The sequence below is a fragment of the Protomyctophum parallelum genome, assembly GCF_964188405.1.
Source record: "Protomyctophum parallelum genome assembly, chromosome: 19".
In the NCBI taxonomy this organism is placed as follows: Eukaryota; Metazoa; Chordata; class Actinopteri; order Myctophiformes; family Myctophidae; genus Protomyctophum; species Protomyctophum parallelum.
The window spans coordinates 30,529,885-30,546,627 of NC_139717.1; positions in this window are offsets into that span (position 1 = coordinate 30,529,885).

Consider the following 16,743-nt stretch of genomic DNA (forward strand, 5'->3'; position numbering starts at 1 on the left):
TCAATGAACTGGACCAGATCATTAAACATGGCCCTATGACCTTTTCTCTCTTGCAGGTCACAGGCAGTGCTTCTCCATTTTTCCCGCAACTTATATGGCAATTTTAGAACAATGCTCCTCATGTTGCATGGTATGTCCAATTCTCTCATATGCATGATTTGTTCTGTTGCATTGCAACATCCACGCAAAAAGAGAGAAAAAGCTTGTAGTGCCTTGACATCGTCACTTTTAATGGGTGCCCAACTGAAAGCCATTTCCATATATGCAGAAGTGATTTTTTGTTCATTTCCAAAATTCTCTTTCAAAAGATCTTTTGCTCTTAGATATCCCTGTTGAGGAGGGAGATGCTGACAGCTATGCACCATCTCCTTTGGCTGACCCCTGGTGTATTGTTCGAGGAAGTGCAAGCAGTCACCAAAATTGTTAGTTTTCATTTCAACACCATTTTCAAAAGCTCGCATAAAGGCATAATATTGCAGAGGATCACCATCAAACACAGGAATAATTCTAACTGGAAGAGCAGATGAAAGATTCTGTTGAACTAATAAAGAGGTTATTTCATTCTGTTTTTGCATTATATTGACCATGTCATTCTGACTGTGGTCATACAGCACTGTGGCTTGAGAACCTGGCACCAGGGTAGAAACCCTGGGCAACCTTTCAGTGTCATTGGTTGGAATTGATTCTTGAGCCTGGGAATAAACAGTTTGTGAATTTGTAATTTGCATGTTGGGTCTTTCTTTGGGCCGGACAACCTGTGGGGTAGCTACAGAGTCAGTTATTAGAGTCATGTTGTAATTCACCTTTGCAGGATTATAAACTGTTGCATTAGGATTGAGCTGTTTCGTGATTTGAACATTATTGTCATAATAAGAGTGCCTTCCATTGGATGCTCTTGAGCCACTCCTTGATCCATTTGTTGCATTAGAATTGAGCTGTTTTGTGATTTGAACATTATTGTCATAATAAGAGTGCATTCCATTGGATGCTCTTGAGCCACTCCTTGATCCATTTTCCTCTAAAACATTGATTTTTGCATTAAATGCTGCCAACTCTGTATCGAGTGTTAATTGTTCCCTTTGTCTCCTCAAGTTGTCACTTTTTCTCCTCAGATCCTCCTCCTGTCTCCTTAACATGTCCTCCTCTGCCTGCAGATTATGTTGTTTCTTTAAGGCAGCAGCATGCTCCAGAAGGGCTGCCTTTTCAGCTTGAGCTTTGAGAAGTGCAGATGATGCTGTTGAAGAAGTGCGTGAGGTTTGGGACTTGGAGCGGGACTTAGCCCTGCTTGGGACATTGGAAACACTGTCGTCTGGTCTTATGTCATCATCAATTTCTGTCCCAATTTCACAGGCACTAGCAGCAATGGTTTGTGATTGACCAGCCTCATGAAGCCACCTTTTCACATCCTCCTCAAATTCACAGTACTTTCTCTTTTTTCGTTCAAACCATTCCTTTTGCTCATTAACCTCCTCCTCGGTCAGAGGCAACGTCAAAAATGCATCATATGTATTACTCATTTCATCAAAACATGTTTTCAATGTGTTCAGCTCAGATTGCATTTTTGTGACATTCTCATTGGATTGCATAAGCACTTTGACTCTTTCAATGTACTGGCCGGTGTGGTTGCTTTTTGTTTTTAATGTTTTCAGACAGTTTTCCTTTTGTAAAGCCATGCCTTTTTCTGTTAACTTTGGGGTCCTTTTTGCCAGTAGTTGCGCACCATTGCTGCTCACAGGCTCCATGACATCGGACATATTGCAAATTCCCCTTTTGTCACACAATAAAGTGCGGTGCAAATGTAAACTTCAAAGGAAGCGCAGCCGCGCTGTTGACAGTTCACAGGGTCCGGTCCAGGTGCAAAGATCGCAAAGCAAATGCCCAAATAAATAAAGGCAGTGCAAAACAGGCGTTTGTGTCACTAATAAAAGTCCGGCAGTGACAAAACATCAATAATAATAACGGACGGCAATGCAGAAAACTTGTCACCAATAAAAGTCCGACGGTGACAAAACATCAATAATAAAACAATGCACAGCAGTGCAGCAATTGTCAGCAACGTGTCACCAATAAAAGGTAGCAGTGAGTGACACACGAAAAATAAAATAACTCCAGTAGTTATTTGCTGTTTTCCTGTACAGCCTTTTCGGTGTTTTGTTACATACCATGGGCTTGATATTGATGAGGCTTAGTTTGTGCTGCGTGCTGCGCGTCCACTTGTTAACATTTTGAGTTTGTCTTTTGTCGTTGCACTCCTTCCAGACTCCAATCCTCGATCCGTAGGGCCTCTTCAAATTAAATTTCTTTGTGAATCATCACGATGCCCAGTTCCTGGTTAGAGTCCTCTTCGAATGGATGGGTTTTTACTGTTGTAAGTGCTAGTTTGTCAGCTTTCACCCTTGTCCATAACAAACCCACTGATGCACCCATTCTATGGGTTTAGGTGTACGCAGTACAGGAAGAACTTCATTGTCCACTTGTTACTTTCTTTTGCTTTGCGTTTAATTCACATAAAGTGTATAGACAGCATAGTAGTACAAAATACAAATGTCTTCCGTGTTTACTGGTAAAAACCTTGTATCCACTAGGTGCATGCCTTCTCCCCCCACACCTGTCCATAATTAAACCCTTGGCCTGGGAGGCGTGCCCGTCTATGCCCAAAACAATAAATCAATTAGCCAATCATTTTCAGAATATTCTAGGCTAATAATAATAATAATAATAAACAAAAAACACAGTGAAATGGCTTCTACACCTGGCAAAGACCCATTATCCCCAAAGAGCTACCGACCCATTTCCCTCCTCTGCATCACCTACAAGCCTATCCCGTCACACCAAATTGGTCGACACAGCCCTAAATGACACCTGTGGCATCATCATAGGATGCATCAAGACAACACCTGACCCTGTCCCAACACCTGTTTACATTCGAGGGTCGCCGGTCCTCTCGAACGGAACAGTTTAACGTCATGCCCAGGACGAAAAGATATAGAGAACACCAACATGACAAATAACAGCAGGAAGGCATGGGCCACAATCCACCGTCTTGGCAAAGACCACACCACCCATAATTCACAACGGTCACAGCAAACTCTATTGCATCACAACTGGTGTAGTTATTGGATGGAGCCCGCACACCACCAAAAAAAAGAAAAACAACATACTATAGTATGCCCTCCGTGACCATGGACTTTAGCCTTTCGCTTTTCTGCAATTTAACCTTTTTTCAAATCCTCAACAATGATGAAGAATCGCGCACTATAGCGTGCCACTTAATGACCTTGACCAATATCAATGACCTTGAGCAGTATAAATTACCTTCAATAAGACTAGTAAATGACCTTGACCAGTATAAATGACCTTGACAAGTACAAATGACCTTGACCAGTATAAATGACCTTCACCAGTAGAAATGACCGTGACCAGTATATGACTGTGACCAGTATAAATTACCTTCATGAGACTAGTAATTGACCTTGACCAGTATAAATGACCTTTAGAAGACTAGTAAATGATCTTCACCAGTATAAATGACCTTTAGAAGACTAGTAAATGATCTTCACCAGTATAAATGACCTTGACCAGTATGCGGTCCGTGACCATGGACTATAGCCTTTTGCTTTTCCTTGATTTTCACCTTTAAAAAATCCTCAACAATGATGAAGAATTGCACACTATAGCGCGCCGCTCAATGACCTGAGACCATGGACCAATGAATGAAATACAACACATTGAGCAGGGCACTGCAGGGAGTTGAACCCCGTTCCGGTAAACCAGAAGTCCGACACCAGTGCCTTAGTTTTTGTGTTGTTGTTCATTTAAAGGTCCAGGTGTGCATACGCATGTGCCCCTGTGTGTGTAGGTGCATGTGTGCATGTGTGTGCACGCTTCAATGACCACTGTTGGACCCAATGGCGATCAAGGACCTCAGGGAGCCACCCATAATTCACAACGGTCACAGCGAACTCTGTTGCATCACAACTGGTGGCCAACAGTCGTAACCAACACCGCCACGACCCACAGGAGAATACCATCGCACAGTGGTATCAGACCAACCACAATCAGCCAGCCCTCAAACCAAACCCTTCGACCTAGAAGAACTCAAAACTGCAATGGGAAAGTTGAAACCCGGAAAAGCAGCAGGGATTGATGACATACTGGCAGAAATTATACAGCACCTGGAACCTAACGCAAAGACCTGGCTCGTGGGGATGCTGAACACATGCATGGCACAGAAAACCATCCCTTCTGTCTGGAGAAAAGCCAAAGTGGTTGCAATCCCCAAACCTGGCAAAGACCCATCATCCTCAAAGAGCTACCGACCCATTTCCCTCCTCTGCATCACCTACAAGAGAGGCTGCTACTCCAACGCCTCATACCACTCATAGACACCAAGCTGACTAAAGACCAAGCTGGTTTCCGTCCCGTCCTGTGCTGGACAGAGCTCAACCTCACCCAACACATTGAGGATGGGTTTGAGGGAAAACAAATAACTGGAGCAGCAACTGGAGGGCGAAGCAAGCACGCAGGCAGCTTGTGCCTGCCTGCGTGCCTGCCTGCCTTCCTCATGTGGAAGCTGCAAAGTTGAGTTTGTGTGTGTGTTTCTTTTTCTGTCTTTCTTTCTTAGGACGAAGATCAAGGTAGACGCCGTTGGAAGGCTCAACACAAGCCGATGCCCCTAGAGATCCATCCCAAAGCTTCCCTCAGGGAGTCCAGCAAGCCAGCTAGCCAGCAAGCCCGCCCAGTCAGCCAACGCAGTCAGCCAGCTCCGCCAGTCAGCCAGTGTAGAAAGTCAGGCTGCCAAGCCAGCGCACATCAGCCCTTGCAGTCAACCATTGTAGCCATACCAGCCTTGCTCAGTCAGCTCAGCCAGGCCTCTCTCGAGGCCTGGCTCTCTGTCTGCCTGGCCCGGTCTGCCCCGCCCTGCCTTGCAGCAACAGAACCAGCCTTGCTGGCAAGCCAGCCAGCTCAGAATACGAGCTCAGCAAGCCAGCGCAGCTGGCAAGCACGCAGTTAGTCTAAACCAGTTTCAGACTGGCAGGCCAAGGCAGACAGACAGGAAGACCGAGGCGCCTAGGCAGGCAGACAGGCCAGGAAGGCAACAAAGTGCAGGCAGGGGGACTGTCCGGCCTAAGGCTGCGCTGCAAGGGTTGGAGCCTGGCCAGCTCCTGCTGGTCTAGACTGAGTGGCTGTGGCTGCACAGTAAGGCTGCGGTAACCTAGTCTGGGCTTGCTGCTGCACTGGCTTGCTCAGCTCGCATTCTGAGCTGGCTGGCTTTCCAGAAAGGCTGGTTCTGTTGCTGCAAGGCAGGGCAGGGCAGACCGGGCCAGGCAGACAGAGAGCCAGGCCTCAAGAGAGGCCTGGCTGAGCTGACTGAGCAAGGCTGGTATGGCTGCAATGGCTGACTGCAAGGGCTGATATGCTCTGGCTTGGCAGCCTGACTTTCTACACTGGCTGACTGGCGGAGCTGACTGGCTGCGTTGGCTGACTGGGCAGGCTTGCTGGCTAGCTGGCTTGCTGTGCTCCCTGAGGGAAGCTTTGGGATGGATCTCTAGGGGCATCGGCTAGTGTTGAGCCTTCCTATGGCGTCTACCTTGATCTCCGTCCTAAGAAAGAAAGACAGAAAAAGAAAGACACACAAACCCAACTATGCAGCTTCCACCTGAGGAACCGAGACGCGAGAAAAGAACTGAGCGTCACTTGGGATGGTCACAAACTCTCCAACCATAACCACCCCATGTATCTTGGAGTTACACTGGACAGGACACTCTTCTTCAAAAAAACACCTGGAGAACACAAAAGCCACGGTCAACACCCACAATAACATCCTGTGAAAACTAGTGAACTCCCAAGTGGGGCGCAGACCCACAAACAATCCGTGCAACTGCCATGGCCCTGTCTTTCTCTACAGCAGAGTATGCCTGCTCAAGCTGGAGCCGATCACGTCACACCAAATTGGTCGACACAGCCCTAAATGACACCTGTCGCATCATCACGGGATGGGTCAAGACAACACCTGTCCCGTCCGTGCCTTTATGCGCTAGCCGGCACCTCCCCCCGCACATCAGACGACTGTGTAACGCTCAAGATGAATGGAAAACACAGGAGATAGACAGTGAAGTCTGGAATGAAATGATAGAGAACACCTCACACACACAGTTTCCTTTCGTGGCCGTTTACATTCGAGGGTCGCCGGTCCTCTCGAACGGAACAGTTTAACGTCATGCCCAGGACGAAAAGATATAGAGAACACCATAATGACAAATAACAGCAGGAAGGCATGGGCCACAATCCACCGTCTTGGCAAAGACCACACCACCCATAATTCACAACGGTCACAGCAAACTCTGTTGCATCACAACTGGTGTAGGTATTGGATGGAGCCCGCACACCACAGGTATAAGAAAGACGTGATGCAGAGGAGGGAAATGGGTCGGTAGCTCTTCGGGGATAATGGGTCTTTGTCAGGTTTAGGGATTGCAACTACTCCAGCCTTTTTCCAAACAGAAGGGATGGTTTTCTGTGCTATGCATGTGTTCAGCATCCCCACAAGCCAGGTCCTTGCGATAGGTCCCAGGTGCTGTATCATTTCTGCCAGTAGGTCATCAATCCCTGCTGCTTTTCCGGGTTTCAACTTTCCCATTGCAGTTTCAAGTTCTTCTAGGTCGAAGGGTTTGGTTTGAGTGATGGCTGATTATGGTTGGTCTGATACCACTGTGCGATGGTATTCTATGTGGGTCGGTGGCGGTGTTGGTTACAACTGTTGGCCACCAGTTGTGACCAAGACCGCCACCAACCCACAGGAGAATACCATCGCACAGTGGTATCAGACCAACCACAATCAGCCAGCCTTCAAACCAAACCCTTCGACCTAGAAGAACGTGAAACTGCAATGGGAAAGTTGAAACCCGGAAAAGCAGCAGGGATTGATGACCTACTAGCAGAAATGATACAGCACCTGGGACCTAACGGAAAGACCTGGCTTGTGGGGATGCTGAACACATGCATAGCACAGAAAACCATCCCTTCTGTCTGGAAAAAGGCCAAAGTGGTTGCAATCCCTAAACCTGGCAAAGACCCATTATCCCCAAAGAGCTACCGACCCATTTCCCTCCTCTGCATCACCTACAAGCCTATCCCGTCACACCAAATTGGTCGACACAGCCCTAAATGACACCTGTGGCATCATCATAGGATGCATCAAGACAACACCTGACCCTGTCCCAACACCTGTTTACATTCGAGGGTCGCCGGTCCTCTCGAACGGAACAGTTTAACGTCATGCCCAGGACGAAAAGATATAGAGAACACCAACATGACAAATAACAGCAGGAAGGCATGGGCCACAATCCACCGTCTTGGCAAAGACCACACCACCCATAATTCACAACGGTCACAGCAAACTCTATTGCATCACAACTGGTGTAGTTATTGGATGGAGCCCGCACACCACAAAAAAAAAGAAAAACAACATACTATAGTATGCCCTCCGTGACCATGGACTTTAGCCTTTCGCTTTTCTGCAATTTAACCTTTTTTCAAATCCTCAACAATGATGAAGAATCGCGCACTATAGCGTGCCACTTAATGACCTTGACCAATATCAATGACCTTGAGCAGTATAAATTACCTTCAATAAGACTAGTAAATGACCTTGACCAGTATAAATGACCTTGACAAGTACAAATGACCTTGACCAGTATAAATGACCTTCACCAGTAGAAATGACCGTGACCAGTATATGACTGTGACCAGTATAAATTACCTTCATGAGACTAGTAATTGACCTTGACCAGTATAAATGACCTTTAGAAGACTAGTAAATGATCTTCACCAGTATAAATGACCTTTAGAAGACTAGTAAATGATCTTCACCAGTATAAATGACCTTGACCAGTATGCGGTCCGTGACCATGGACTATAGCCTTTTGCTTTTCCTTGATTTTCACCTTTAAAAAATCCTCAACAATGATGAAGAATCGCACACTATAGCGCGCCGCTCAATGACCTGAGACCATGGACCTATGAATGAAATACAACACATTGAGCAGGGCACTGCAGGGAGTTGAACCCCGTTCCGGTAAACCAGAAGTCCGACACCAGTGCCTTAGTTTTTGTGTTGTTGTTCATTTAAAGGTCCAGGTGTGCATACGCATGTGCCCCTGTGTGTGTAGGTGCATGTGTGCATGTGTGTGCACGCTTCAATGACCACTGTTGGACCCAATGGCGATCAAGGACCTCAGGGAGCCACCCATAATTCACAACAGTCACAGCGAACTCTGTTGCATCACAACTGGTGGCCAACAGTCGTAACCAACACCGCCACGACCCACAGGAGAATACCATCGCACAGTGGTATCAGACCAACCACAATCAGCCAGCCCTCAAACCAAACCCTTCGACCTAGAAGAACTCAAAACTGCAATGGGAAAGTTGAAACCCGGAAAAGCAGCAGGGATTGATGACATACTGGCAGAAATTATACAGCACCTGGAACCTAACGCAAAGACCTGGCTCGTGGGGATGCTGAACACATGCATGGCACAGAAAACCATCCCTTCTGTCTGGAGAAAAGCCAAAGTGGTTGCAATCCCCAAACCTGGCAAAGACCCATCATCCTCAAAGAGCTACCGACCCATTTCCCTCCTCTGCATCACCTACAAGAGAGGCTGCTACTCCAACGCCTCATACCACTCATAGACACCAAGCTGACTAAAGACCAAGCTGGTTTCCGTCCCGTCCTGTGCTGGACAGAGCTCAACCTCACCCAACACATTGAGGATGGGTTTGAGGGAAAACAAATAACTGGAGCAGCAACTGGAGGGCGAAGCAAGCACGCAGGCAGCTTGTGCCTGCCTGCGTGCCTGCCTGCCTTCCTCATGTGGAAGCTGCATAGTTGAGTTTGTGTGTGTGTTTCTTTTTCTGTCTTTCTTTCTTAGGACGAAGATCAAGGTAGACACCGTTGGAAGGCTCAACACAAGCCGATGCCCCTAGAGATCCATCCCAAAGCTTCCCTCAGGGAGTCCAGCAAGCCAGCTAGCCAGCAAGCCCGCCCAGTCAGCCAACGCAGCCAGCCAGCTCCGCCAGTCAGCCAGTGTAGAAAGTCAGGCTGCCAAGCCAGCGCACATCAGCCCTTGCAGTCAACCATTGTAGCCATACCAGCCTTGCTCAGTCAGCTCAGCCAGGCCTCTCTCGAGGCCTGGCTCTCTGTCTGCCTGGCCCGGTCTGCCCCGCCCTGCCTTGCAGCAACAGAACCAGCCTTGCTGGCAAGCCAGCCAGCTCAGAATACGAGCTCAGCAAGCCAGCGCAGCTGGCAAGCACGCAGTTAGTCTAAACCAGTTTCAGACTGGCAGGCCAAGGCAGACAGACAGGAAGACCGAGGCGCCTAGGCAGGCAGACAGGCCAGGAAGGCAACAAAGTGCAGGCAGGGGGACTGTCCGGCCTAAGGCTGCGCTGCAAGGGTTGGAGCCTGGCCAGCTCCTGCTGGTCTAGACTGAGTGGCTGTGGCTGCACAGTAAGGCTGCGGTAACCTAGTCTGGGCTTGCTGCTGCACTGGCTTGCTCAGCTCGCATTCTGAGCTGGCTGGCTTTCCAGAAAGGCTGGTTCTGTTGCTGCAAGGCAGGGCAGGGCAGACCGGGCCAGGCAGACAGAGAGCCAGGCCTCAAGAGAGGCCTGGCTGAGCTGACTGAGCAAGGCTGGTATGGCTGCAATGGCTGACTGCAAGGGCTGATATGCTCTGGCTTGGCAGCCTGACTTTCTACACTGGCTGACTGGCGGAGCTGACTGGCTGCGTTGGCTGACTGGGCAGGCTTGCTGGCTAGCTGGCTTGCTGTGCTCCCTGAGGGAAGCTTTGGGATGGATCTCTAGGGGCATCGGCTAGTGTTGAGCCTTCCTATGGCGTCTACCTTGATCTCCGTCCTAAGAAAGAAAGACAGAAAAAGAAAGACACACAAACCCAACTATGCAGCTTCCACCTGAGGAACCGAGACGCGAGAAAAGAACTGAGCGTCACTTGGGATGGTCACAAACTCTCCAACCATAACCACCCCATGTATCTTGGAGTTACACTGGACAGGACACTCTTCTTCAAAAAAACACCTGGAGAACACAAAAGCCACGGTCAACACCCACAATAACATCCTGTGAAAACTAGTGAACTCCCAAGTGGGGCGCAGACCCACAAACAATCCGTGCAACTGCCATGGCCCTGTCTTTCTCTACAGCAGAGTATGCCTGCTCAAGCTGGAGCCGATCACGTCACACCAAATTGGTCGACACAGCCCTAAATGACACCTGTCGCATCATCACGGGATGGGTCAAGACAACACCTGTCCCGTCCGTGCCTTTATGCGCTAGCCGGCACCTCCCCCCGCACATCAGACGACTGTGTAACGCTCAAGATGAATGGAAAACACAGGAGATGGACAGTGAAGTCTGGAATGAAATGATAGAGAACACCTCACACACACAGTTTCCTTTCGTGGCCGTTTACATTCGAGGGTCGCCGGTCCTCTCGAACGGAACAGTTTAACGTCATGCCCAGGACGAAAAGATATAGAGAACACCATAATGACAAATAACAGCAGGGAGGCATGGGCCACAATCCACCGTCTTGGCAAAGACCACACCACCCATAATTCACAACGGTCACAGCAAACTCTGTTGCATCACAACTGGTGTAGGTATTGGATGGAGCCCGCACACCACAGGTATAAGAAAGACGTGATGCAGAGGAGGGAAATGGGTCGGTAGCTCTTCGGGGATAATGGGTCTTTGCCAGGTTTAGGGATTGCAACTACTCCAGCCTTTTTCCAAACAGAAGGGATGGTTTTCTGTGCTATGCATGTGTTCAGCATCCCCACAAGCCAGGTCCTTGCGATAGGTCCCAGGTGCTGTATCATTTCTGCCAGTATGCCATCAATCCCTGCTGCTTTTCCGGGTTTCAACTTTCCCATTGCAGTTTCACGTTCTTCTAAGTCGAAGGGTTTGGTTTGAGGGCTGGCTGATTGTGGTTGGTCTGATACCACTGTGCGATGGTATTCTATGTGGGTCGGTGGCGGTGTTGGTTACAACTGTTGGCCACCAGTTGTGACCAAGACCGCCACCGACCCACAGGAGAATACCATCGCACAGTGGTATCAGACCAACCACAATCAGCCAGCCCTCAAACCAAACCCTTCGACCTAGAAGAACTTGAAACTGCAATGGGAAAGTTGAAACCCGGAAAAGCAGCAGGGATTGATGACCTACTGGCAGAAATGTTACAGCACCTGGGACCCAACGCAAAGACCTGGCTTGTGGGGATGCTGAACACATGCATAGCACAGAAAACCATCCCTTCTGTCTGGGAAAAGGCCAAAGTGGTTGCAATCCCTAAACCTGGCAAAGACCCATTATCCACAAAGAGCTACCGACCCATTTCCCTCTGCATCACCTACAAGGCTATATGAGAAGCTGCTACTCCAACGCCTTGTTGCCACTCATAGATACCAAGCTGACTAAAGACCAAGCTGGTTTCCGTCCCAGCCGCTCCTGTGCTGGACAGAGCTCAACCTCACCCAACACATTGAGGATGGGTTTGAGGGGAAACAAATAACTGGAGCAGCATTCAGAGATCTCTCTGCTGCCTACGACACTGTCCAACACCGCACAATGGTCAGGAAAAGCCTCCTCAACAACAGGCGCTTCTATGTCCAGTTAAATGACCAGAGGAGTAAATGGAAAGGCCAAAAGAACGGCCTCCAACAAGGTAGCGTGCTCGCCCCCCTCCTTTTCAATATCTACACAAACGACCAGCCACTACCCAATGCCTAATGCCAGCGTTTCATCTACACCGACAAACTCTGCATTACGACCCAACAAGCAGACTTCCAGAAGATTGAGTCTGTCCTTGAAAGTGCCCTCCAAGAAATGTCAAGCTACTACAATACAACCACCTGAAACCCAACCTATAGAGAACACCTCACACACACATAATTTCCTTTCGTGGCCGTTTACATTCGAGGGTCGCTGGTCCTCTCGAACGGAACAGTTTAACGTCATGCCCAGGACGAAAAGATATAGAGAACACCAACATGTCAAATAACAGCAGGAAGGCATGGGCCACAATCCACCGTCTTGGCAAAAACCACACCACCCATAATTCACAACGGTCACAGCAAACTCTGTTGCATCACAACTGGTGTAGGTATTGGATGGAGCCCGCACACCACAGGTATAAGAAAGACGTTCTTTGTTGAAATACTGACAGCGTTTCGATCCATTTGATCTTCATCAGGTCATGTGTACACAAAACATACACTTTTATACTAAGGGAGTGCCCCCATTAAACAATCAAAATACCACATTTTGGTGCCCCTCCCATCACTGCAGGTGTGACACGTCAACCCTGAGTGAGTAGGTGGGGACCCAGACATATTGATGTAAATATAGTCTGTTCAGAAATTGTAGTGCCTCTCATAGAGCTTGTAGGTGATGCAGAGGAGGGAAATGGGTCGGTAGCTCTTCGGGGATAATGGGTCTTTGCCAGGTTTAGGGATTGCAACTACTCCAGCCTTTTTCCAAACAGAAGGGATGGTTTTCTGTGCTATGCATGTGTTCAGCATCCCCACAAGCCAGGTCCTTGCGATAGGTCCCAGGTGCTGTATCATTTCTGCCAGTATGCCATCAATCCCTGCTGCTTTTCCGGGTTTCAACTTTCCCATTGCAGTTTCACGTTCTTCTAAGTCGAAGGGTTTGGTTTGAGGGCTGGCTGATTGTGGTTGGTCTGATACCACTGTGCGATGGTATTCTATGTGGGTCGGTGGCGGTGTTGGTTACAACTGTTGGCCACCAGTTGTGACCAAGACCGCCACCGACCCACAGGAGAATACCATCGCACAGTGGTATCAGACCAACCACAATCAGCCAGCCCTCAAACCAAACCCTTCGACCTAAAAGAACTTGAAACTGCAATGGGAAAGTTGAAACCCGGAAAAGCAGCAGGGATTGATGACCTACTGGCAGAAATGTTACAGCACCTGGGACCCAACGCAAAGACCTGGCTTGTGGGGATGCTGAACACATGCATAGCACAGAAAACCATCCCTTCTGTCTGGGAAAAGGCCAAAGTGGTTGCAATCCCTAAACCTGGCAAAGACCCATTATCCACAAAGAGCTACCGACCCATTTCCCTCTGCATCACCTACAAGGCTATATGAGAAGCTGCTACTCCAACGCCTTGTTGCCACTCATAGATACCAAGCTGACTAAAGACCAAGCTGGTTTCCGTCCCAGCCGCTCCTGTGCTGGACAGAGCTCAACCTCACCCAACACATTGAGGATGGGTTTGAGGGGAAACAAATAACTGGAGCAGCATTCAGAGATCTCTCTGCTGCCTACGACACTGTCCAACACCACACAATGGTCAGGAAAAGCCTCCTCAACAACAGGCGCTTCTATGTCCAGTTAAATGACCAGAGGAGTAAATGGAAAGCCCAAAAGAACGGCCTCCAACAAGGTAGCGTGCTCGCCCCCCTCCTTTTCAATATCTACACAAACGACCAGCCACTACCCAATGCCTAATGCCAGCGTTTCATCTACGCCGACAAACTCTGCATTACGACCCAACAAGCAGACTTCCAGAAGATTGAGTCTGTCCTTGAAAGTGCCCTCCAAGAAATGTCAAGCTACTACAATACAACCACCTGAAACCCAACCTATAGAGAACACCTCACACACACATAATTTCCTTTCGTGGCCGTTTACATTCGAGGGTCGCTGGTCCTCTCGAACGGAACAGTTTAACGTCATGCCCAGGACGAAAAGATATAGAGAACACCAACATGTCAAATAACAGCAGGAAGGCATGGGCCACAATCCACCGTCTTGGCAAAAACCACACCACCCATAATTCACAACGGTCACAGCAAACTCTGTTGCATCACAACTGGTGTAGGTATTGGATGGAGCCCGCACACCACAGGTATAAGAAAGACGTTCTTTGTTGAAATACTGACAGTGTTTCGATCCATTTGATCTTCATCAGGTCATGTGTACACAAAACATACACTTTTATACTAAGGGAGTGCCCCCATTAAACAATCAAAATACCACATTTTGGTGCCCCTCCCATCACTGCAGGTGTGACACGTCAACCCTGAGTGAGTAGGTGGGGACCCAGACATATTGATGTAAATATAGTCTGTTCAGAAATTGTAGTGCCTCTCATAGAGCTTGTAGTTGATGCAGAGGAGGGAAATGGGTCGGTAGCTCTTCGGGGATAATGGGTCTTTGCCAGGTTTAGGGATTGCAACTACTCCAGCCTTTTTCCAAACAGAAGGGATGGTTTTCTGTGCTATGCATGTGTTCAGCATCCCCACAAGCCAGGTCCTTGCGATAGGTCCCAGGTGCTGTATCATTTCTGCCAGTATGCCATCAATCCCTGCTGCTTTTCCGGGTTTCAACTTTCCCATTGCAGTTTCACGTTCTTCTAAGTCGAAGGGTTTGGTTTGAGGGCTGGCTGATTGTGGTTGGTCTGATACCACTGTGCGATGGTATTCTATGTGGGTCGGTGGCGGTGTTGGTTACAACTGTTGGCCACCAGTTGTGACCAAGACCGCCACCGACCCACAGGAGAATACCATCGCACAGTGGTATCAGACGAACCACAATCAGCCAGCCCTCAAACCAAACCCTTCGACCTAGAAGAACTTGAAACTGCAATGGGAAAGTTGAAACCCGGAAAAGCAGCAGGGATTGATGACCTACTGGCAGAAATGTTACAGCACCTGGGACCCAATGCAAAGACCTGGCTTGTGGGGATGCTGAACACATGCATAGCACAGAAAACCATCCCTTCTGTCTGGGAAAAGGCCAACGTGGTTGCAATCCCTAAACCTGGCATAGACCCATTATCCACAAAGAGCTACCGACCCATTTCCCTCTGCATCACCTACAAGGCTATATGAGAAGCTGCTACTCCAACGCCTTGTTGCCACTCATAGATACCAAGCTGACTAAAGACCAAGCTGGTTTCCGTCCCAGCCGCTCCTGTGCTGGACAGAGCTCAACCTCACCCAACACATTGAGGATGGGTTTGAGGGGAAACAAATAACTGGAGCAGCATTCAGAGATCTCTCTGCTGCCTACGACACTGTCCAACACCGCACAATGGTCAGGAAAAGCCTCCTCAACAACAGGCGCTTCTATGTTCAGTTAAATGACCAGAGGAGTAAATGGAAAGCCGAAAAGAACGGCCTCCCACAAGGTAGCGCGCTCGCCCCCCTCCTTTTCAATATCTAAACAAACGACCAGCCACTTGAAACCCAACCCATCAAAAACCCAACTATGCAGCTTCCACCTGAGGAACCGAGACGCAAAAAAAGAACTGAGCATCACAAACTCTCAAACCATACCCACCCCATGTAACTTGGAGTTACACTGGACAGTTTAACGTCATGCCCAGGACGAAAAGTTATAGAGAACACCAACATGACAAACCCTACACTTAAACCCTCTATATTTAATAAAAAACAATTCTGGACAGGAATCCTGTATTGCAGGGGTGCCCAAAAGGTACATCGTGATCTACCAGTAATCACAAAGGCTGTGCAGGTAGACCATATGGCATGCCCCTGTATATAATCTATCACTTGAATTAAGGTGACTTGACACCAGCTCAAATGTTGCACACAAACATCAGTAGCAAAAGTACAAAGTTATTGTGACAGTAATAATTGCTATAGTGTGTGTTCAGTAACAGGAATATTCCTGTCTCTCCAGCTCTTTAATAAATAGAAAAGGGTTTAATCAGGAGTTGTAGTAGCCACAGGATAATCTAAGCGGTGGATATTGCTCTTGTCTTCATGTCTTTATGTATGTAAATTGTCTTGTTGTTTGTGTCAAATGCGTGTATATGTGTTCTGCATATACTTGGCTGCTGTGTTGCAAGATAATGGGAGTTACTGATACTATGGGAGTGAATGGGAGTGAAAGGGAGGTACTGTTACTATGGGACTGATACTATGGGAGTGCATGGGAGTGGATGGGAGTGAATGGGAGGTATTGTTACTATGGGACTGATACGATGAGAGTGAATGGGACTGAATGGGAGGTACTCTTACTATGTGACTGAATGGGAGTGAATAAAAGTGAATGGGAGTGAATGGGACTGAATGAGAGGTACCGTTACTATGGGACTGTGTTTAACAAAAAACTGGAGAGACCGGGAGACCTCTGTTACTGAACAAACACTATAGCAATGATTTTGTCACAATATAGAGCTATTTAACACTGTTACTGAACACACACTATAGCAATGATTACTGTCACACTATAGAGCTATTTAACACTGTTACTGAACACACACTATAGCAATGATTACTGTCACACTATAGAGCTATTTAACACTGTTACTGAACACACACTATAGCAATGATTACTGTCACACTATAGAGCTATTTAACACTGTTACTGAACACACACTATAGCAATGATTACTGTCACACTATAGAGCTATTTAACACTGTTACTGAACACACACTATAGCAATGATTACTGTCACACTATAGAGCTATTTAACACTGTTACTGAACACACACTCTATAGCAATGATTACTGTCACAATACAGAGCAATTTAATTTAGGTAACCAAATTGACCCCAATAGTAGATCTTTACACTCTCAATAGTTCAATTGTTGTTAAGCATCTGCTTAATTTCCAAAAAACTACACAATTAGAGAATGTAGAAGATTGCTACTTTTGAT